At 41.3% G+C, this 23,846-nt stretch overlaps 1 long non-coding RNA gene across 1 annotated transcript in view; it reads left to right on the top strand.

Annotated features, from left to right (window-relative positions):
• The window catches only part of LOC135051872 (uncharacterized), a 59,149-nt gene extending 37,435 nt beyond the window's left edge, over positions 1-21,714 (top strand). Inside the window, exons 2-3 of the long non-coding RNA XR_010242216.1 lie at positions 17,568-17,675; positions 21,548-21,714. This is a non-coding gene — a long non-coding RNA (uncharacterized LOC135051872). The remainder of the gene's footprint in view (positions 1-17,567; positions 17,676-21,547) is intronic.
• The last annotated feature ends 2,132 nt before the right edge of the window (positions 21,715-23,846 follow it).

The following is a 23,846-nucleotide window of genomic DNA, read 5'->3' as shown; positions in this document are numbered from 1 at the left end:
AATTGGTAATCACCTATGGTATAAATATCCTGCCAGTGGCCTACCTAAGTCACCTTTGATAAAGCTGCAGTGCCTTGCAGTGAAACGCGTTAGGAGGAGGCCACTTGGGTCAATTACCACGCTAGTTTGACTGCCGTATCACATCCGGACCAAACACTGGACTTTGCCATCTGCAGTTCAATTGAGACAACTTTTCCTCGACTAAGGAGCACCATTTACCCCATCTTGACAAAGAGGACCCCGTATTAAATGAGGATCCCCAATCTGGTTGATTTTGAGCAAAAAACATCAGAGACATTCTCAAAGGGACTACACCTCTAACGGTATTCGGGTAAAGTGTATTGGTGTGACTGCGCTGTCAGTCTGTCTCCATCTGCTAAAATGTCCAGGTTATTAATCAGGAACGGATGCTAATGTGTTAGACAGTCATCATTTTATTTGACCCATATGTATTGATCTTAAGTGTTTGTAAATGTTTGTGGATTCATATCCATTTTTTATTCAAAAAGGCCGATATTGATATTTTTATTTTTATTAAATTGCCAAATTAATTCATCACTCAATCCTTCTTATTATTTTTAATTGCTCACAACATTTCAATCAGCGCTGCTATTTTTGTTCTTGTGTGTTTCTGAACCTTGACCACCACCTGTTGAAGATACAATTTGTGAATTGCATTTACCACTATCTCCCTTTCTGGGGAAGAAGTCAGCAGGGCCGATTTGAAAAACCGTCGAGGAGGCACCTCTTCGAATTCCCGCTTGTAACCCTGAGAACCAATTTCTATTGCCCAGGGATCCACCCGTGAGTGAACCCAGATGTGGCTGAAAATTCGAAGATGTGCTCCCACTGAGGCGGACTCCCTTAGCGGAGCCCCATGGATTTTGTAGAGGCCGGGGAGGACATCTAGTCCTGGGAACTAGCTGTGTTGTGCAGCTTTTTCCCTCTGCCCTTACCTCTGGCAAGAAAGAACGCACCTCGTACTCTCTTGTTTCTTGTGACCGAAAGGACTGCATTTGATAATGTGGTGCTTTCTTAGACTGTGAGGGAATATAAGGCAAAAATTTTGATTTACCAGCTGTAGCTGTGGAGACCAGGTCCGAGAGACCTTCCCCAAACAATTCCTCACCCTTGTAAGGTAAAACCTCCATATGCCTCTTTGAGTCGGCATCACCTGTCCATTGCCGGGTCCATAGGACTCGTCTAGCAGAACTCGACATAGCGTTGATTTCGTTAATATAAACCCGGGTCAATAAAATGGTACCCCTATCCAGGGTATCAATTTCCGTCGATAAGGTACCTATCCACGCTGCTACAGCGCTACAAACTCCAGCCGACACTATTGCCAGTCTGAGTAAGGTACTATAATTTGTGTAAATGGACTTTAAGGTAGCCTGCTGTTTGCGATCAGCAGGATTCCTGAGGGTAGCCATATCTTGGAATGGCAGCTTACTCTTTTGGATAAGCGTGTCCACGCTTTTTTCCCCCCTTGGGGAAGATTCTCACCGTATCCTGTCCTTAGTCGGGAAAGGATACACCCTGAGAATCCTTTTGGGAATCTGCAGTTTCTTGTCTGGAGATTCCCAAGCCTTTTCAATAACTCGTTCATGAGATGGGGAAAGGTTACCTCAGGTTTCTTTACCCTATACTTGTGTAACCTCATGTCAGGGACAGGGGGTTTCTCTGTGATATGCAAAACATCTTTTATTACAATAATCATATATTGAATACTATTTGCCAATTTTGGCTGTAACTTTGCATCATCGTAGTCGACACTGGAGTCAGAATCCGTGTCGGCGTCAGTGTCTACTATTTTGGATAGTGGGCGCTTTTGAGACCCCGGAGGTCCCTGTGTATATATGTGCTTTTGCCAGAAAATGAGGTTATATTGCTGCCCAGGGCGCCCCCCCTGCGCCCTGTACCCTTACAGTGACTGCCGTTTGTGTGTGCTGTGTGGGAGCAATGGCGCACAGCTTTACTGCTGTGCGTTACCTCAGTGAAGATCTGAAGTCTTCTGCCGCCTCTGAAGTCTTCTTTCTTCTCATACTCACCCGGCTTCTATCTTCCGGCTCTGTGAGGAGGACGGTGGCGCGGCTCCGCGACGAACTCCAGGGTGAGACCTGTGTTTCCGACTCCCTCTGGAGCTAATGGTGTCCAGTAGCCTAAGAAGCAGAGCCTTGAAACTCACAGAAGTAGGTCTGCTTCTCTCTCCTCAGTCCCTCGATGCAGGGAGTCTGTTGCCAGCAGTGCTCCCTGAAAATAAAAAACCTAACAAAATACTTTCTGACAGGAAACTCAGGAGAGCTCCCTGTAATGCACCCAGTCTCCTCTGGGCACAGTAGTAAACTGAAGTCTGGAGGAGGGGCATAGAGGGAGGAGCCAGTGCACACCCATTCCTAAAGTCTTTCTTAAAGTGCCCATATCTCCTGCGGAGCCCGTCTATACCCATGGTCCTTATGGAGTCCCCAGCATCCTCTAGGACGTAAGAGAAAAAGCATATTCCTACAGATTTACATTCCGCTGTTATAGACCCTCTGGGTCGATATGTTACCGTTGATGTTACCTTAGGCTCCTCTAGGTATGTAATGTGTAATATCTATGTACCTAATGCCTATTCTAAAGCATTCTATTTGAATATTTTAGCTCATTAACTTGCCTTTGGTGATATTCCTACCATATTTGAATGTGACTTCAATGTGGTGGCTGCTCCACTTATGGATAGGTCTTCATCAACATCTGCTACTACTCATATTAATAGCTTCAGTACATTTGCTGGCTTTAGGGTAACTACTCGAAATCCAAATTATTACCCTTACCGAGTAATGTAGTCTTCTTCAGTTCTAATCCTGTCCTCTGCCAGTTCTCTGTATGACAATCCACCTTGAAATACCTCAGCATTTTTCTTCCGCCTATCTTAAGCTCCCTGTATGCAGTTAATTTCAAACCAGTATTGTCCTCAATCATGCAACTGATCACCAATTGGATGCCCTTGCCATTGTCATTGTCTGGTCTTATTGCTGTTATCAAAAGTGTAATTTTTCCCAAATTATCTTACATACTTCATATGCTCCTCTTTACATTATCTAAACAAGATTCTAAAGAGCTTCGCTCACTCTTTTCTACCTTTATATGGAATGCTAGGAAATCGCTTATTGCTCATCATAAATCGACTACCTAAGTCGGCTGGAGGCTTTGGACTTCCTGACGCCTCTGCTTTTGCTCAGGCAGCTCTCTTCAGATACATCTAAGACTAGTTTATGTGACAATCAGTATTTACTAATTGTGTGTTGGAGGAAGCCCTTTTTCACCCTATTTCCCCTAGTGTGCGCCTGCATACCTCCCAAAAAATATTGCCAGTTTCTATGGTTTCCAATGTTCTATTCAGGGACACATTTAAGGTATGGTGTGCACTTAATAAAACACTTAAGAGTAATCATATTAGTTCCCCATATAATAAGTTTTGGGGAAATCCTTGTTTCCCCCCGGGATTGGAGAATAACATGTTTAATGTTTGGAAAGAGTTAGAAATTCCTGCTATTAGAGGTGCATTTCACCCAGGAGGCATTATTCGTTCTTTTGACTAGTTACATGACACCTTTAATGTCCCACATAGATGCTTTATTATGTATCTCCAAGCCAGACACTTTGCTCAAACCAGGCCCCTAGCTATTGCTTCAGACCAAGTTGCTGACAATGTCTTATCTGTTATGACCTTTCTCCACATCCATACTTATAAAAGACATTATTTATACCCTTATTTGGTTGAAGACAGTTCACTAAACTCTTGGGCCTGCTCGCTCGAGAGATGGTCTGTTGACATTACCTCTCTAGACTCTCCTAAAGTTTGGTTGCAGCATTGTTCGACCTCTTTAAATGATCTACATTCAGCAGCCCTACAAGAGGTTCACCTCAAGGTTCTCCACAGAGCGTACATTTCTCAAGCCCAGAGGAAATACATGGTCCCTTACGAAATGGGGAGGTGCCCCAAATGTGGAGCTGGAGAGGCCTCCTTCTTCCACAACATCTGAGAATGTGGCAAAAGAAGATGTTTTTGGGGCAAAGTGTTAGCTTATGTTAACCAAATTTTTCCCTCCATCTGATTAAACTTCCAGTTCCCTGTCTGCTTTTAAACTTTTCTCAATGGAATCTAGGCCCAAATTATTGTTCTTTTACTTAATGTCATTTTGACAGTAGCCAACAAACTGATTTTAAATCACTGGATCACTAAAGATCCTGCTCTTCTATTGGAAGTCAAGAACATGATTTTAAAAATCATATATTCTGAACGCCAAGTCACATTGCCTGGGGTTAAGAAGGGCGTCAAACGCTTTTATAGGAAATGGGAAATATATATTGTTAAGCTGAGCCCATTTGTACAACAGCAGATACAAAAAATATTTGAATCAACTACTTGGTTTCACATCAGGCAAGTCTACTGATCCTTGCTGATCAATTTTGTGCATTTTGACATACTTCTATGCCAAGGGTCCAGTTAGTGGTGAATTCATGTCCCTTGTCAGTCCATGTCTTGTCGATTCCCTTCCCCCTTCCCTTTCCGCTTCTTTCCCTCCTTTATTTTCCTATTTTTAGCCTAGTTTCCTAACATATCTTTAATGTAACATGTATTGTAAAGCTCTACTTCCATTGCCCGTTTGGTGTCCTAATTTCCATGATACATGTTAAGTATCCCATATCCGAAATACGGAATATTACGAAAAAGTGAATTTTCTGAGTGAGAGTAAGATAGTGAAACCTTTGTTTTCTGCTGGCTCAATGTACACAAACTTTGTTTAATACACAAAGTTATTAAAAATATTGTATTAAATGACCTTCAGGCTGTGTGTATAAGGTGTATATGAAACAGAAATGAATTGTGTGAATGTACACACACTTTGTTTAATGCACAAAGTTACTAAAAATATTGGCTAAAATGACCTTCAGGCTGTGTGTATAAGGTGTATATGAAACATAAATGAATTGTGTGAATGTAGACACACTTTGTTTAATGCACAAAGTTACTAAAAATATTGGCTAAAATGACCTTCAGGCTGTGTGTATAAGGTGTATATGAAACATAAATGCATTCTGTGCTTAGATTTAGGTCCCATCGTCATGATATCTCATTATGGTATGCAATTATTCCAAAATACGGAAAAATCCGATATCCAAAATAGCTCTGGTCCCAAGCATTTTGGATAAGGGATACTCAACCTGTAACATGATTGTGTTACTGTGATCTGTCATCCCTGTATTATTCATAATGTATGTGATGTCTTTTTATTTATTCATGTTCATCGCACCAAGTTTATATGTTATTTACCTTTGGTCGTTTTGTATTTTTATATGATCTCACGGTTTGTAATGCTGTACATGTTACTGTATCTTGTGCTCTCTTTTCTATTTCTTCTATTGTTATATACAATAAACTGTTTTGGAAAAAAAAAAGAACAGTAGAGAGATGAAAACAAATGGAAATAACAGTTTCAATAAGAACCACAAATCAAGTAACAGGCCTTCTACCTAAATCACACTAAGAATTCATAAACCTGCCTCCTAACCAGACAGAGAACCATCCTATTGGCTACACAAGAACAATTCAACAAATTAACCTCGTTTGTGTTAATGAAACTGAGGGGTGCACAAACCTTGGGATTTTTGACACTACTGTCATATCAAATGCCCTCCGTGTTCTGTCTTTAGGTTCTTACCTCCTCTTGCTTGCATCATTGCGAAACTGTCAGTATACATACCCAACCATCCATACCATTTAATAGAATACTCAATTATTATTTTCTTGTGCATGTCGTGCCAAGATAGACTGGGATTAGCCGTGTAAAGTGGCTAAGTCCGTCAAAACTCCTGGTTAGAGTGCTCAAACAGTAGTTTGGGCATCCTTAACCTGGGCAATATCTGTAATCACCTCATAAGTCTACTGTATGAGCAGAAATCATGATATCGTGCCTATCGGCAGAAACAATCTAATAGCTCCGCTTGGGGGTGCTCATTACTGGTGCGGGAGGTGAAGACAGTTGAATTCCCTATATAATGTAAAATGTCTATTCCACACAATGACAATACACGCCTGTAAAATGTATCCAATTCACAGCAAAAATTAAATCTGCACAATATTTTGCTGCAATGTGGCTGATCACTAATCACCAATGCATATGCACATGCAAGTCTTTACAATATGTATATACAGTAGCAAATGCATTCTGCACCTTCCTGTTCGTACCCGGGTAATGGCGACCATAATGTTTACTTGGTTCTATGCATCTGAAAGTAATTTACAAATCAGTTACTGTCCAGCTGGAGTTTTTTATGAGCCTGTTCTCTATTACCTGTAGGAATGTTGGCAACGTGCAGGAACAACACTGCACTTATTTATATTAACCTGGACATCCTAGGCAGCACAATACAGCAAGGAAAGATGTTTCCAATCATCAGCCCACTTGATCAGAACAGGCAGAAGGTGAATTGCTGGCACATTATGAATTCTTTTGCAATCAGGTCTGGGTCAGATTACTACAGTAACTTAGTAAAGAAGCGCAAACATAAGGCTATATAGCATTACAGCTTATTATACAGATAATAAAGTTTTCAAATAGCCGTACTTCACATAACACTTACTGTTACAGAAATATGTAATTTTAGAAAAAAATGCCATTTTGTCCTTATATTCTGGTGGGTTTTGCAATACATGTAATTTGGATATTAAAAAAAGAAATATAGAGGCAATCGTCATAATACGGAATCTCTATTATAAAGTTGTGATAGCTTACCTCATCTATCTGATACCTGACTTTCTGTTCACGAAATTTACAGCAGCTGCATCTTTGGATGTAACTGCTGAAGGTATTGGGGGTCATTCTGACCCGTTCGCTCGCTGCTTTTTGTCGCAGCTGAACGAAAAGGGTCCCTACTTCGCATGCGCCGCGCCGTAGTGTGCCGGCGCATGCCAGATGGCTGAAGGCCATAGCAGAGCTGCGATCGCCTTTGCCTGATTGACAGGCAGAGGCGATTGCTGGGCGAGAGGGGAGGGAACGACAGCGTTTGGCCGTCGTTTTGTGGAAGCAGTCCGGCCAACGCAGGCGTGGCTGGACCGAATGGGGGGCGGGTTGCAGCGGTTGTGTGACATCACACGCAGCCGCTGCGGGACGGGGAGTGATGAGTAGCTCCCTGATAACACGCTAAAGCTGCGCTGGCCGGGAGCTACACTTGAAGTGCAAAGGCATCGCCACTGTGCGATGCCTTTGCACTTCTGCGGGGAGGGTGGGGGGGTCGGCACTGACAAACAGGGCGGACTAGCCCTGTGCTGGGCATCCCCCCGCATGTCAGTGTGAATGATCGTAGCTGTGCTAAATTTAGCACAGCTACGATCAACTCGGAATGACCCCCATTGTACCTATGTAAAAACAGCAGGAGATGCTTGTAGCAGAAAGACACCCATGGCATGCTGTGGTGATTAGCTGCTGCATTCAGTGTCAGCTCCTATCTAGTTGTACTAGGGGGGCTGCCGCTACTCCCATGTCTGGAGCAAAGACAGCCAGTCCCGGGACCTGCGCAATGGATCTGGCATGTGCAGGGCCCAGTGCATGCACAGACTGTGCAACTGCGCATGTGCAAAACGCCAGCTTTATGAACTTCATCTGGTGCAGTCCATAGAAGCCGGATTGGGCTGCGCAAAAAGCAGGAAGTGGCTTCCTACAGGAAGCCAGCGCTCTGCCTATTGCAGCCCGGTCTGGCAGTCCTGGAGGAAGGAAACACCCACTCTCATTTCCAAAATATTAAGTACAGTATCTAGGCCAATCCCACCTCACAGTGTATTAACAGTTTCTTATATAGTGCAGCATGTTCCGTTGCGCTTTACAATTAGAACAACAGTAATAGAACAAAACTTGGTAAAAACAGACTGACAAGCTTACAATCTATAGGGAAATAGGCATTGATACACAAGGATAGATGCTACCTATTGCATAATGGCCCACCAGATTGCTAGGTTCTTAATGTGTTGTATGATAAGATCACCCAAAAATTTTCGCAAAGGGTCAAGAGGGTGTGAGAGTAAAGAAAGACAAAATATGTGAGGTTATGTGTACTGTACAGAAAGGATGTAATTAGATAGGGAAGCATTGAAGGTTTATGCGGGTGGGTCTGGAATTTGATAGGCTTGTCTGAAGAGGTGAGTTTTCAGGAAACATTTAAAGGTTTGAGACTAGAGGTGAGTCTTATTGTGCGTGGGAGGGCATTCCACAGAGTGGGTGAAGCCCAGATAAAGTCCTATAATTTTGAGTGGGAACAAGAACAAGTAATATGTGTGGATGAGAGACGCAGATCTTGTGCAGAGTGAAGAGGTCGGTTAGGAAGATATCTTGAGATGAGTGAAGAGATGTATGTTGGTGCAGTTTGGTTAATAGCCTTGTATGTAAGTAAAAGTATTTTATATTTAATATGGTAGAATACTGGTAACCAATGGAGGGACTGACAGCAGATCAGCAGACGATGAACATAGTAACATAGTATCTAAGGTTGAAAAAAGACAATTGTCCATCGAGTTCAACCCATTTGTGGTCTCCTATGCACGATTATTTTGTAGGAAGATTTTGACTGAAGTTGATGACTGCCGTTACGTTTTACCCTTCTTTTTTATAATAACCATAGTGCATGACTATGCCCCGTAACCCTGGATATCCTTATCCATTAGGAATTTATCTAACCCATTATTAAAGGTGTTGACTGAGTCTGCCATTACAACTCCCTCAGGCAGGGAATTCCAAACACGTATCGTCCTTACCGTAAAAAAGCCTTTACGCCGTATTGTGCGGAATCTCCTCTCCTCTAACCTGAGCGAGTGTCCACGAGTTCTCTGTGTTGATCTAACCAAAAACAGGTCCTGCGCAAGATCTGTATAATGTCCCCTTATATATTTGTAAATGTTGATCATGTCCCCTCTTAATCTCCTCTTTTCCAGTGTAAACATGCCTAGTCTTGCAAGCCTTTCCTCGTATTCCAGCATCTCCATACCCTTAATTAGTTTGGTCGCCCGCCTTTGAACCTTTTCTAGCTCCAGGATATCCTTTTTGTAGTAAGGTGCCCAGAATTGTACACAGTATTCAAGGTGTGGCCTCACAAGTGATTTATATAACGGGAGTATAATACTCTCGTCCCTAGCATCAATTCCCCATTTTATGCATGCTAATATCTTATTAGCCTTCTTTGCTGCAGTCCTACTTTGGGTACTACTGCTTAGTTTGCTATCTATGAGGACACCTAAGTCCTTTTCCAGTACAGAATCCCCTAATTTTACCCCATTTAGTAGGTAGGTGTTATTTTTGTTCTTGTTACCACAGTGCATTACCTTACACTTGTCTGTATTGAAGCGCATTCTCCATTTCGCTGCCCAAGCTTCTAATTTAACGAAGTCATTCTGAAGCGACTCAGCATCCCCCTCCGCATTTATAACTTTACACAATTTGGTATCATCTGCAAAAATTGACACCATGCTCTCTAGACCTTCTGTTAGGTCGTTAATGAAAATATTGAACAATAGTGGTCCTAATACTGAGCCTTGCGGCACACCACTTAGCACTTCAGTCCAAGTTGAAAAAGATCCATTAACCACAACGCGCTGCTCCCTATTATCTAACCAGTTTTTGACCCAAGTGCATATTGTGCTTCCTAGCCCTGATTCTTGTAGCTTGTAGATAAGTCTCATGTGTGGTACAGTGTCGAATGCTTTGGCAAAATCTAAAAAGATTACATCCATCTCTTTACCCTGATCTAGGTTTGCGCTTACTGTTTCATAAAAGCCAAGTAAATTGGTTTGACAGGATCTGTCCTTCATAAACCCATGTTGATTCCTTTTAATGACCTTATTGACTTCAAGGAACTTCTGAATACTATCTCTTAGAATACCTCCCAATACTTTCCCCACTATAGATGTAAGACTAACTGCTCTATAATTACCTGGTTCAGCTTTACTACCCTTTTTGAATATAAGCACTACTTCCGCTATACGCCAGTCTTTGGGAACCATACCTGATATTACTGAATCCTTAAAAATCAAAAATAGCGATTTTGCAGGTTCAGAGTGAAGCTCCATTAGTACCCTTGGGTGAATACCATCGGGACCTGGTGACTTATTAATCTTTAAATGTTTTAATCGGTCACAGACTACTTCCTTGCATAAATAAGTACCTATCAGTGGGATATTCTCATTATTGAGATTATGTGTTAGTCCCTGAATTGGGTCCTTTCTAGTAAATACTGTTGAAAAAAACAAATTTAGTGTGTCCGCTATGTCATTATAATTTTTGCTTAAGACTCCCAACTTGTCTTTTCAAGGGCCTATACTCTCCTTCTTTAATCTCTTGCTATTAATGTATTTAAATAATTTTTTGGGATTCGCTTTGCTTTCCTTTGCTACTAGTTTTTCAGTTTCTACTTTAGTTGCTCTTATTTCCTTTTTGCATACTTTGTTACATTCCTTATAGTGCTGAAATGACTCTGCTTCCCCGTCAGATTTTTATTTTTTAAATGCTCTCCTTTTCTTGCCCATAAGTTCCTTTATCATTTTGTTAAGCCACATTGGTTTATGATTTTTATTCCTTTTTTTGCTGCTCGTAGGAATAAATTTGAGTGTATTTTTAGCTAGCAGGAATTTTAGTACCTCCCATTTCTCCGTAGTATTTTTTCCTAAAAACAAACCTTCCCATTCAATATCCGTGAAAAATACCCTCATCTTTTCAAAATTCGCTTTGCTAAAGTTTAGAGTCCTAGTTGAGCCAGTATAAGGCTGTTTATGAAAACTGATATTGAATTTGACTATATTGTGGTCGCTGTTTCCTATGGGTTCCCCTACTATAATACCTGATACCAAATCCCCATTGTTTGTTAATACCAGGTCTAAGATTGCATTGTACCTAGTTGGTTCCTCAATTAGTTGAACTAAGTAGTTATCATTAAGTGTGTTTAAAAACATATTGCCCCTAGCAGTATCACATGAATCGTTTTTCCAGTTTATCTCTGGATAGTTAAAATCTCCCATCACTACTATGTCTCCTACTCCTGCTGCTCTTTCAATTTGCTTTAGTAACAATTCCTCATCAGTTACGTTGATACCAGGCAGCCTATAGCATACACCCAATACTAACTTTTTATTTCTTTTTGCCCCGGATGCAATTTCTACCCATAATGTCTCGACAGTGTCTACAGTCCCCTCCTGAATATCTTCCCGTATATCAGGTTTTAAAAATGGCTTTACGTAAAGACACACCCCTCCACCCTTTTTATTTAGTCTATCTCTCCTAAACAGTGTATAGCCCTCTAGATTGACTGTCCAATCATAAGATTCGTCCCACCAAGTTTCAGTAATGCCTATAATATCATACTGTTTGCTTGCTGCAAGTATTTCTAGTTTGCCCTTTTTACCAGTAATACTTCTAGTGTTTACATACATACAACTAAGATAAGTATTTTCCCTTGCGTTAGGGACATCTTTCACCTTATGTAGCAATGATGACCTGTAATCGTCATTGGTTAGTGCTTTGGTAAAATCTCTTTTAGTACCCATGTTAGTAACCTTACCGCCTGCTCTTGCCCTCCCCCCAACTTCTCCCCCATTTCGTTTACTACCGCCATCCCCACTATTCTCACTGCATGACCCGTAGTTTCTAGCTAAACCCTCCCCCCAGGCTCCTAGTTTCAAATCTCCTCCAACCTTCTAACCATCCTTCCCCCCAGCACCGCTGTCCCCTCCTCAGTCAGGTGCAATCCGTCACGACAAAAGAAATGGCGTCTGACTGAGAAGTCCGCCCAGTGTTCAAGGAACACAAACCCCTCTTTCCTGCACCAATCCCTAAGCCACACATTTACCTCCCTAATCTCCCTCTGCCTCCCTGTACTAGCGTGTGGCACGGGTAATATTTCGAAGAATATTACCTTAGATGTCCTTGCCTTAAGTTTCTTTCCTAAGTCCCTATAGTCTTTCTTAAGGACATCCCACCTTCCGCTAACTTTGTCATTGGTGCCAATGTGCACCAAGACCGCCAGGTCTTTCCCAGACCCTCCCAACAATCTATCTACCCGGTCCGCGATGTGCCGTACCCGAGCACCCGGGAGACAACAGACTGTACGGCGATCACGGTCCCGGTATCAGATTGCCCTATCTGCCTTCCTGATGATAGAATCCCCTACCACCACGATCTGACTAGGTACCTCACTATCTTTTATCCCAACTGCGCCAAAGGGACCGCTCCTCTGGATGCTAGAGGTAGCAGTCTCCTCTGGCACCGTCATTTCTTCACTATCATCCTCCGATTCCTCAACCAGTCGGGCAAATTTGTTCGGGTTTGATAGTTCGGAGATGTCGAGCCTCCCCCTCTTTTTCTTCCTTCTAACTGTGACCCAGCTGGCTACCTGATCATCATCCTCTTCTACCAGTGACCCCTCCCGCAACTCCTCCACCGTTCTGTCTAAACTTCGCTCGAGATTGTGAATCTCCCTCAGTCGCATAACGGTTTGCTCTTGATCAGTTACCTGGGCTCCAGGGCAACCGTTCACATACACCTTGTGCAGATGTAATCACACTGGGCCGGTAGCTCCAGGTGTGCATGCATCTTGCACGGCATGCACTGAGTGAGGTCCCCAATCACAGCCCCTCTTATATTGTTTGTAAGGTCTAACTCCCTGTTACTGTCAAAGAAAAGAAGCAAAAAGAAAAAGTAGAAGACAAACAATCTCACTTATACAATAATTAAGCTGGCTTATTCTTATCTATCTTTGTGCGGTTCTTGGTCCCTCACTTTTATGTAGCCATAGTACTCTCTCCTGCGGCACCAATTCTCGACTTAGCAGTTGCAGTTGTTCCAGCTCACTGCACCTCCTTTTCACTCGGCTTACAGCTCCTGCTAAAAAAAAAATGCCCCTCACCCACGCACAATCACAGCCCCTCTGCTACTCCAAGTAAGAGACCCTCTCACTCACTCACAAGGTCAGCCCCTTGCAGCAACACCAGACGTTTAATGGTACTGCAAATATGTGTGTTCCTGATTGTGTATTATAAAACTCACCTTTTTCTGTATTCGAACTCACCTTTTGCTGTTACCAACTCACACTTACAAATCCAAGCAGCACTTTAAAATACAAGCCCTTACAATGAGCAAGCTCCAATGAGTCTAAACACTGATTATATAGGCTCAGCCAGCTGCTTTAGTCAGCCCCTCCTCCTCCTGATTACTCACACCTGATTCAACCCCCTCCTTCTGGCTTTCTCCTCACATTTTTTTCCCTCCAAAAAAACCCCCCAGTACAGATACAAACAAAAAAAACCAGTATAGATACAAACAATCAGATTCAGATTAACTTTCTCTCACAATATTACTATCTCTATATGGATAGACAGAGAATAATCAGAACTCACCTTTTGCTGTTACCAACTCACACTTACAAATCCAAGCAGCACTTTAAAATACAAGCCCTTACAATGAGCAAGCTCCAATGAGTCTAAACACTGATTATATAGGCTCAGCCAGCTGCTTTAGTCAGCCCCTCCTCCTCCTGATTACTCACACCTAATTCAACCCCCTCCTCCTGGCAGTTCTCCTCACACTTTTTTTTTCCTCAAAAAAAAACCCCCAGTACAGATACAAACGAAAAAAACCCAGTATAGATACAAACAATCAGATTCAGATTAACTTTCTCTCACAGTATTACTATCTCTATATGGATAGACAGAGAATAATCAGAACTCACCTTTTGCTGTTACCAACTCACACTTACAAATCCAAGCAGCACTTTAAAATACAAGCCCTTACAATGAGCAAGCTCCAATGAGTCTAAACACTGATTATATAGGCTCAGCCAGCTGCTTTAGTCAGCCCCTCCTCCTCCTGATTACTCACAACTGATTCAACCCCCTCCCCCTGGCTTTCTCCTCACACTTTTTTCCCCCCTCCCAAAACCCCCCCCAGTACAGATACAAAAAAAACCCAGTATAGATACAAACAATCAGATTCAGATTAACTTTCTCTCACAATATTACTATCTCTATATGGATAGACAGAGAATAATCAGAACTCACCTTTTGCTGTTACCAACTCACACTTAAAAATCCAAGCAGCACTTTAAAATACAAGCCCTTACAATGAGCAAGCTCCAATGAGTCTAAACACTGATTATATAGGCTCAGCCAGCTGCTTTAGTCATCCCCTCCTCCTCCTGATTACTCACACCTGATTCAACCCCCTCCTCCTGGCTTTCTCCTCACACTTTTTTTTCCACCAAAAAAAACAACAACCCAGTACAGATACAAATAAAACCCAGTATAGATACAAACAATCAGATTCAAATTAACTTTCTCTCACAATATTACTATCTCTATATGGATAGACAGAGAATAATCAGAACTCACCTTTTGCTGTTACCAACTCACACTTACAAATCCAAGCAGCACTTTACAATACAAGCCCTTACAATGAGCCTCTTACAAGAAAGATTAGCCTCGCAGCTGCATTCAAAATGGATTGTAGTGGCGAGAGCCTATGTTTGGGAAGGCCAGTCAGGAGACTATTACAATAATCAATGCGGGAGATAATGAGAGCATGGATCAGAATTTTTGCTGTGTCTTGTGTAAGATATGGTCATATTCTGGATATGTTTGGATATGTTTCTTAGTGTATCATATTTAGTGTCATTTTGTATCTAAAAAAAACAAATATAAAATAATATGGGCACCTCATATTCTAGATCAGTGATGGCTAACCTTGACACTCCAGCTGTTGTTGAACTACATATCCCAGCATACCCTGCTACAGTTTTGTTATTTGGCCATGCTAAAACTGATGCAGGGCATGATAGGATGTGTAGTTCAACAACAGCTGGCGTGTCAAGGTTAGCAATCACTGTTCTAGATCATCATTTCGCAAGGAATGTTATGCCCAATTATGTGAATTTGAGTTATAATTTATATGAGCAAGACAGGAAGGGTCTCCAGCCTTAATTATCTGTCCAGCCAATCAGCATGGACCTATGTGACCTCACTCCAGGTGTAATACTCAATGATAAAAGGTATGACGGCCTGTTGTTCTGAGTTCAAAATTGGGAGAATCTATGCTTGGCATAGATGTTTGCAACCTGCAGCCTCTGTAATTTCCTTCTGTTTCTCCCAAAACAGATTAGCTGTGTGTTAACTGTAAGGTTTGTCATCTTTATTTTGATTGCTTGTCTGTATGTACTGTGTAACCATTCCTTGGTAACATTCTATTCAAAAAAAGCATTGTACCATTTTGTAAATAAAGCTTTTATTTGTTTACTTTATTCATATATGCTTCCAGAACTCAATCCTTTGCAGAGATTGTGAGATGGCTAGATTATGCTATAAATTGTTATTAATTGATGGAACAGTAGGGTGCATTATCCCAGACTGCGTGGATGTGGGTATCGCTTAGCCTATGTGCAATTGTTCATAAAGGTGTTGTGGGGACCTTTGGCACCCTTTATAATGATATCACGGATGATGGTAGCTGATTATGTAGAATTACTGCACTCAGACCAATAGTTAGAGTGCAGGGTCCTTCTGAACTGTCAGGGATAAAGTGAGGTCCGCTTCATTGCGCTCGACACCCCTGCCAGGCATCTAAAAACGGCTTTTAGCATTGGTATTTTATAGCATCGGTATTGTGACCGGTGGTCTCTCGACTGTCAGTCACGCGAACCCAACCCATTGTGGGGACCCATGATCCCCTTTTTTATGTTATCACAGGTGGTGGCAGCCGAGTGTGTTGAATAATATAGAATCCAATACATGCAAGATCCGACTCCGGGAACATAACGTATTGCATTGGTAAGGGATCTGAGTGTGACAGGAAGACCCAAGCCGGGACTTGGAAACACCTCGATACCCTAAGTTTGGGGTTGTTCGGATTTGTTTTGCTAACTTATCTAAAGTTTTTGCTCTTTTGTTGATAAATGTTGGTTTATGATTCTTGCTTGATGACTGTCTGTAATGATGTAATAATGGTGTCTGTTTCTTTTTTATAAACTTTAGTGGTTTATGTATCAAACAGAGAAAAGAGTGGAGAATTGGATCAGTGGAGAAGTTGCTCATAGTAACCAATCAGCATCTATCTGTTATTTTATAGCTTGCACTTGATAAATGCTACCTCAATGCTGACTAGTTGCTATATGAAACTTCTCCACTGATCGACCTCTTCACTCTTTTCATTGCTTGATACATAAACAACTAGTTTGTAACTGATTGGATTTAAGGTTTACCCCGACATCCCAAAAATTTACCTGCTTTAATCCTTTATTGAACGAAAAATAGATATTGAAATCAGTATAATTTACAGAAGAACAAAATTGATCTAACCTTGGTTGATCGCCCTTCCAACTGAAAAAAGTCACATATAAAACAGGGTGTGGATCATCAAATCGACAGTGTCTAGGTCGACACTAATTAGGTTGACCACTATAGGTCAACAGTCACTAGGTCGACAGGGTCTGAATGTCGACAGGGTTTCTAGGTTGACATGTGCTAGGTCGACAGGTCAAAAGGTCGAGTTTTTCATGTTTTTTTGGTGTCGTCTTCTCCGTACAGTGACCGGGAAGCCCAATTAGTGCACCGTATCCCCTCGCAAGGCTCGCTTCCTTGGATCATTCAGTATGAAAAAGTTCAAAAAAAGAAAAAAATGTGAAAAACTCAATGTCGACATTTTGACCTGTCGACCTAGCACATGTCAACCTAGAAACCCTGTAGACCTTCAGACCCTGTCGACCTAGTGACTGCCAACCTATAGTGGTCGATCTAAACATTGTCGACCTAGACAGTGTCGATCTTCAGACCGGATCCCATAAAACAATGGCAGGAAAATAGGTTTGTACAAAGTAAATATTACTGTAATTTATATCATGGTATTTGATTTGGGTGAAAAAGACTAACCATATTCACTATTTAATCCATCATTTATTTATTTATTTATCAAGGTGAGTGAGCTTACAATGGTGACCACTGGGCTCCCTGATTTTTATTAATTTAAGCAACCTGGCCAGGTTTTAAAAGTCAAGGTGATAGAGTAGGACATGCAGTAAGATGGGATCCCGTGAAGTTGGGCTTCAAGCTTAAATGCATAATACAATCCATGAAATAAAACCCTATTATTTATTTATGTTCAGATGTATTGAGGTGAATGAACTTACTAAGGTGAGTGGTGGGCTCTCGGTATATATATATATATATATATATATATATATATAAACCGAATATTGTGTAGGCGGCACTCACGGCTCCAAGGAAAGAAAGACAAGACACTGAAACATAAATGCATTAGCAAAAGAAGGTGAAACATTGCTACCCATGGAGCAACCCCGGAGCTGTAAAAAAAAATTCATTATTAAAAAGAAAATAATTACGTTCAAGAGATAATTGTATTTATGTCAATGGTAAAACATCTCATCAATTATTCATATATGATGATGCCTTATTTTTCAACAGTTATGCATGTATTTTAATCACTTTTGTATTGTTGTTCTGTTTTTATGTTCACTAATTAATCGTATTCACTGCACAGGTGGGTTCCCTCCGTGACGCCGAGCTTCGTCGACCCGTGATGACGTCACTTTTTCACTGAGCGTGGCGGGCGGACCTCTGGCACCATGGACGGCTGAGGGGTATTTAGGTAAGCTACTTATTGTTATTTGGTTATCCTGATGAAAATGTTCTACTGGAAACATTGAAACGTCGATATGAATTAGACAGTGTCTTGTCTTTCTTTCCTTGGAGCCGTGAGTGCCGCCTACACAATATTCGTTATAAATAGGTGATTGCATGGTCACCATTGGAGGGCACCGGCATTACAATATTTACACACTTTGCACAGCGGAGTGCCGCAAACAGACTCTGTGTATTTTACATTCACATTTCCGTGCAGGATCTGTGTTGTATTTTGCGGGCACCCCACAGCAAACTTTATTTCATCACCTGGATCTCATCACCTTCACTGTGGGTGTTTGTTCATCTCACTTGTTAAATGCTGCTGGAAATAGTGCATTTTAGAGATTGATCATGACTACACATATGGATTCAGATTTGGATGCATTGTTAGCAGCAATAGACATTTCCCAGGGGGAAACATTCAGTTACTCTGAGACAGATGCTACTAACATCCGTTTTAAAGAAAACCTTACGGCAACTGGAGGATGTCTAGACAATTTACATTTATACCGGGATCTACTTAAACTTAAGCGGAAAGAACAGGACTTTTTTTTACCACGGGGTAACCTTATCCGACTATCACAGGGAGGGTAAGATACCCCGTGGCTTTCGCATTAAGAACATACCCACGATTGGGCATTTTAATGCAGCATTCTGTAAAAAATGGATCCTTATTTTAAATAAATGTTCATATGATTTAATTCTTTTGGTGATCGAAGAGGTAACTAGGGAGCTCACAAATATACGTACTCAAATTGAAACATTTGAAAATAAACACAAAGCAACTTTGGAAGCCGATTCTTCCAATAATTGGCTGGAAAAAATGTCTTTGGACATTGACAAATATCGCAAAGATTTGATCCAATACAAAAGGGACAAACTTGATAAAGTCAATAATGATTATACCAAGAAATTGGTATACCCTTGGATTTCTGGTGTATCCACACACCGCAGACCACCAAGGCGAAAACCATACAACCGCTACAATATGGCACAATTTGACACAGAATCATCAACTGAGGGGGGTGCTTCCACCAGTGATATTGAACATCACACTACAACCTCAGGTCGGCCCCCTTTAGGGGTACTTACCCGGGCCCAGCTAGCCGACCAAGACGGCAATTCACGCGGCGGGGGGGGGGCCAAGGGAAAAGGTCGCAACCCAAAGCGGCTTCCAAACTCCAAACGGAAATAATTTTTAATCTTTCCGATCGTACTTTTTCGCCCATTGAAAATAAGATATTATCCATGGGTCTGAATTTTGTCCCCACTAAGAAATTGGATCCATTTGAATGGAAAGTTGAGCAGTTCAAACTTGGACGACAACTACGTTTAAAGGACCATTTCAACAAATCTACTGTGGCTATACCATCTGATTTGCCAGTAATGCTTAAGAAAAAGTCCAAATTTGATCCTTTATCTCACAATCCAGCGATCAAAATGTACTGCAATACTGTTGACCATCAGGTCGCATTAGAGACTCAACACCATGACACTGGACATTCCAACCTTACAAAACCTGAGTGGGATGCCCTCACTAATCTTTCTCGATATGATGACGTGGTGATCCGCCCGGCGGATAAGGGCGGTGCGATCGTCATTCAGAACACTATCGATTATGTCCAAGCACTTAACCAACATCTGGATGATAAATCCACATACAGAAAATTGAAGTCCGATCCCACCAAGCCGTTCAAGGAAGAATTGGACAAACTTCTGAAGTCTGCAGTTGATGAGAATAAACTCTCACAATCTACATATGAAGCTCTGGTTACACCATTTCCTATTGTTCCAATACTTTATTCCCTTCCTAAAATCCACAAAGACAGCCACAACCTAGACCAATTATTTCTGCTAGGGTTTCCCTTTTTCAGGCCATTTCTGTTTATCTTGATTATTTTTTACAGCCATGTATTCAATCAAAGAAAACCTATTTGAAGGACACTACTACTTTGCTTAAATCACTATCTGAGATTGGCAGTGTACCTTCTAATTGTTTTCTGGTCACGATAGATGTAAATAATTTGTACACCTGCATTCCCCATACTGAGGGGATTCAAGCTGTACGCTCTCTCATCACTGATAACTGCATCTACCGTGGTCCAGACATTGAAGTATTTCTTCAATTATTACAATTATCTCTTGAACGTAATTATTTTCTTTTTAATAATGAATTTTTTTTACAGCTCCGGGGTTGCTCCATGGGTAGCAATGTTTCACCTTCTTTTGCTAATGCATTTATGTTTCAGGTGGAAGACTTATTATTCTTTTCTTCTACACATATCAGCTCTCACATTTTAACATATTTCAGATATATAGATGACCTGCTCCTATTTTGGACGGGGCCACGTGACTTACTGGAAAATTTGTTGAATACCCATAATGCATCACCTTCCCCTATTAAGTTCAGTTATCATATTGATCCCAAAATGGTTGATTTTTTGGATGTACACATTGAGGTCATTAACAACAAAATCACTACAGATCTCCATGTCAAATCTACCGATAGAAATAATATTTTGCTAGCCTCAAGTCATCACCCAACCCCATTACGTAGGGGTCTCCCCTATTCACAGATGCTTAGAATTAGGCGGATAGTGAGTGATGAAACCAAATTAATATCTCGATTAGATACTTTGATCACCAAATTCATCACTAGAGGGTATGCAGCTGCTGATCTAGAGGTCCTTAAACAGAAATTATTAAAATTCCTCGTTCAGTCACATTGAATACAACTGGCAAAAAAACACAAGATAATAAGATGATTTGGGTTAATAAATATAATACTCATAGTAATTCTATCAGAAGAATTTCTAATAAATTCTGGCCCATCATACAGGCTGATAAAAACCTTACATCACTGTCTAATTCCAGACTTATGCCCGCTTACAAGCGGGGGAAAAATCTTAGGGATCATTTCGTTAAAACCAATATACAATTTCCTAGCACCAAATATGCTAATACCTCTCGTTTTCTGAGTGCATCCAAGCCTGGGTGTTTTCGTTGCTTGGGCTGCACTACGTGCAGCCATATGCAACCGGGCGATTCATTCTATCAACCCTACTCTGGTAAACGATACAAAATACATCACCGTGTTACATGCACAACTAAATTTGTTGTTTACCTCTTAAGTTGCCCCTGCGGGTTACATTATGTCGGGAAGACCGAATGTATGTTTAAAGAAAGGATGGCGGGGCATCGAGCGTCCATTAGAGCAGCGCTGGTTGCTGGGCACAGTGACCAGCCAGTCGCACGTCATTTTGTCAATGCCCGCCACTCTTTGGCAGTACTGAAACACCGTATCATTGACCATATCCCACCACTGACCCGCGGGGGTAACAGGGGGTTACTTTTAGTTAAAGCCGAAGCCAAGTGGATTTTCTTACTCGATACCTTGTCCCCAAAGGAATTAAATAAACAATCAGGTTTATCATGCTTCCTGTAGTTGCTCTTTTTATCACCATAAACATTTTTTTTCATTATTTACATTGCTGCTATCCCCTGTATTCTCTTTTCATAAGTTGTTACATGCAATATATCTCTGTTACCATTGCACATTAGTAGTTACATTTTTGTAACACTTGCTAATCCCTTACCATCTCTATGAATTTGTGTATCTAAACAGTATATGTGTGAAAAAAAAAATTTCCCCTCTGTTTATTTATTGGGCCAATATGGGAATCTGTTAACCGATAATTTTATGTCAATGGTAAAACATCTCATCAATTATTCATATATGATGATGCCTTATTTTTCAACAGTTATGCATGTATTTTAATCACTTTTGTATTGTTGTTCTGTTTTTATGTTCACTAATTAATTGTATTCACTGCACAGGTGGGTTCCCTCCGTGACGCCGAGCTTCGTCGACCCGTGATGACGTCACTTTTTCGCTGAGCGTGGCGGGCGGACCTCTGGCGCCATGGACGGCTGAGGGGTATTTAGGTAAGCTACTTATTGTTATTTGGTTATCCTGATGAAAATGTTCTACTGGAAACATTGAAACGTCGATATGAATTAGACAGTGTCTTGTCTTTCTTTCCTTGGAGCCGTGAGTGCCGCCTACACAATATTCGTTATAAATAGGTGATTGCATGGTCACCATTGGAGGGCACCGGCATTACCATATCTACACACTTTGCACAGCGGAGTGCCGCAAACAGACTCTGTATATATATATATATATATATATATATATATATAAAACAATGCAAGAGATGGCACTCAGGGTAATTTTAGCAAAATGCAAATGTTGTATTCCAGAAATCAGATACACATGATGCCGCATTGTCATCTAGACATCTGCAATAGGGGACAGGACAGCTCCTGCCTGGAATCGCTCACCCTGCATTGCAGCCACCTCTGCTGCTTAAATATGAGATGAATATATCAGACTCACTGGTGAATGCTGATTCTGCATGCTGCAAATGGCTGAATCTTGTGAGTCTGACCCTGACCCACCGGCCGTTGTCACACAGCATAGCTGGAGTCCTGCAAATTCACTGCGGGCTCCCTGCAGGTCAGCTGAGAGCGCTATCCATATAATTCTGTAAGTCATGTGTTTTGTAAGATATATATATGTATATTAGTAAAAATACAACAGGTGCGCTCAGTCCAAATAATGCAGAAATCTTGAACAGATTTAAAAAGTTCAATCCACCACACCCCGGACTGGAGAGGGTCGGTGCACCTAGGTCTCTCTGTATACATGACCGCAGCTCCCAAACCGTCAATGGTGACCCGGACTCCTACGGGTATTTAAACATCTAAAAAAACAAACAGATGGGGCGCTCCATAGTGCAGAACCAATTTAATTTATTTAAAACAGCATCACAATGCTGACTATGTTACGATCACAACGTTAGTGCTCGTACCACATCACAACATGCTGTGGGCTCAATACCACATGGCTTTATAATAAATATCCCCGGCAAACCTCCTCCTCAGATGCACGCCTTGGATGGGACCACAGACCGTGCCACTAACCACCTCGATGGACACCGCACGCCGGGACACCTTCACTTGCCGGCAATCAGAGGACACAGGAGGGGGATCTCACAGGCACGTCAGCAGGCCACGCCCCTACTCGTTTCGTCACAGACTTCGTCAGAGGGCTGGCCTGCTGAACGTGCCACACACCTTTTATCACGGCTGGCCGCCTTCTTGCTACATGATTAAACAACCAATACATCTTTTTATCATCATTGTAATGAATCCTTTGTAAGCTGTTTTTATCAACACATCCTTATATAAATAATTAAAAATTAAAATCAAAATGTTTAATTTCTTAGTACAGAGCATATATATTAAATAATAACGTGCTATGCCCACAACGCTAATACACTATATATATATATATATATATATATATATATATAGATTCATATTACCGGCACTCCTCTTTATGGCTGATTCGTAACTTTGCTGGTTGCCCTCACAGATTGAAATAGATACTGTCGGAAGGTGCGGCACTCCAGTCAAAAAAACTTCTCATGTAGGCAAATAAATTTGCAACGTTTCAATGCCTTTATTGCGGCATTTTCATCAGGCTTATTACAAATACAAACATAGACTCTTACCTTATATCCCCACCCATCAGTGAATGGCGCCACTCGGGTAGCGGGACCACGCACCCGGCCCGGCGGCTCCCAGTGATGATGTCATCGCGTCTCACGCTCCACAGCGCCCCCGCTGACGCATCACTCCGTTACCATAACAACTGTGAAACATGTACAATAAACTACCGTACTATAGCTACATGTTAAATATAAAACTGAACCACCAATCTAAACATCCAAATCTAGCCTATATATGAGTTAAGAATCCATTATCAACTCAAAGCGATCAATACCACTATATTTTACTCAACATACATAAACAACATCGTAATATAGTGGTTGCTCATCGCATCTATATTGACATTAAATGCCACATTGGGATTAATCAGTGCAGTTAATATAAGCTGGAATTAGACAATGCACACATGCATATAATATAAATAAATTACTCAGCCCTTAATCCATTTCTTACTAATGCTACCCATTACGGGTATGCATGTGTGAATATATACAGGCCAAACCAGATCACTAATACAACTATTGTTCGCCCCCATGACTACCACCCGTAGCAAGTGCCT

The sequence above is a fragment of the Pseudophryne corroboree genome, chromosome 1 (genome assembly GCF_028390025.1).
Source record: "Pseudophryne corroboree isolate aPseCor3 chromosome 1, aPseCor3.hap2, whole genome shotgun sequence".
Lineage (NCBI taxonomy): Eukaryota > Metazoa > Chordata > Amphibia > Anura > Myobatrachidae > Pseudophryne > Pseudophryne corroboree.
This window is presented reverse-complemented; position numbering and strand designations above follow the sequence as displayed.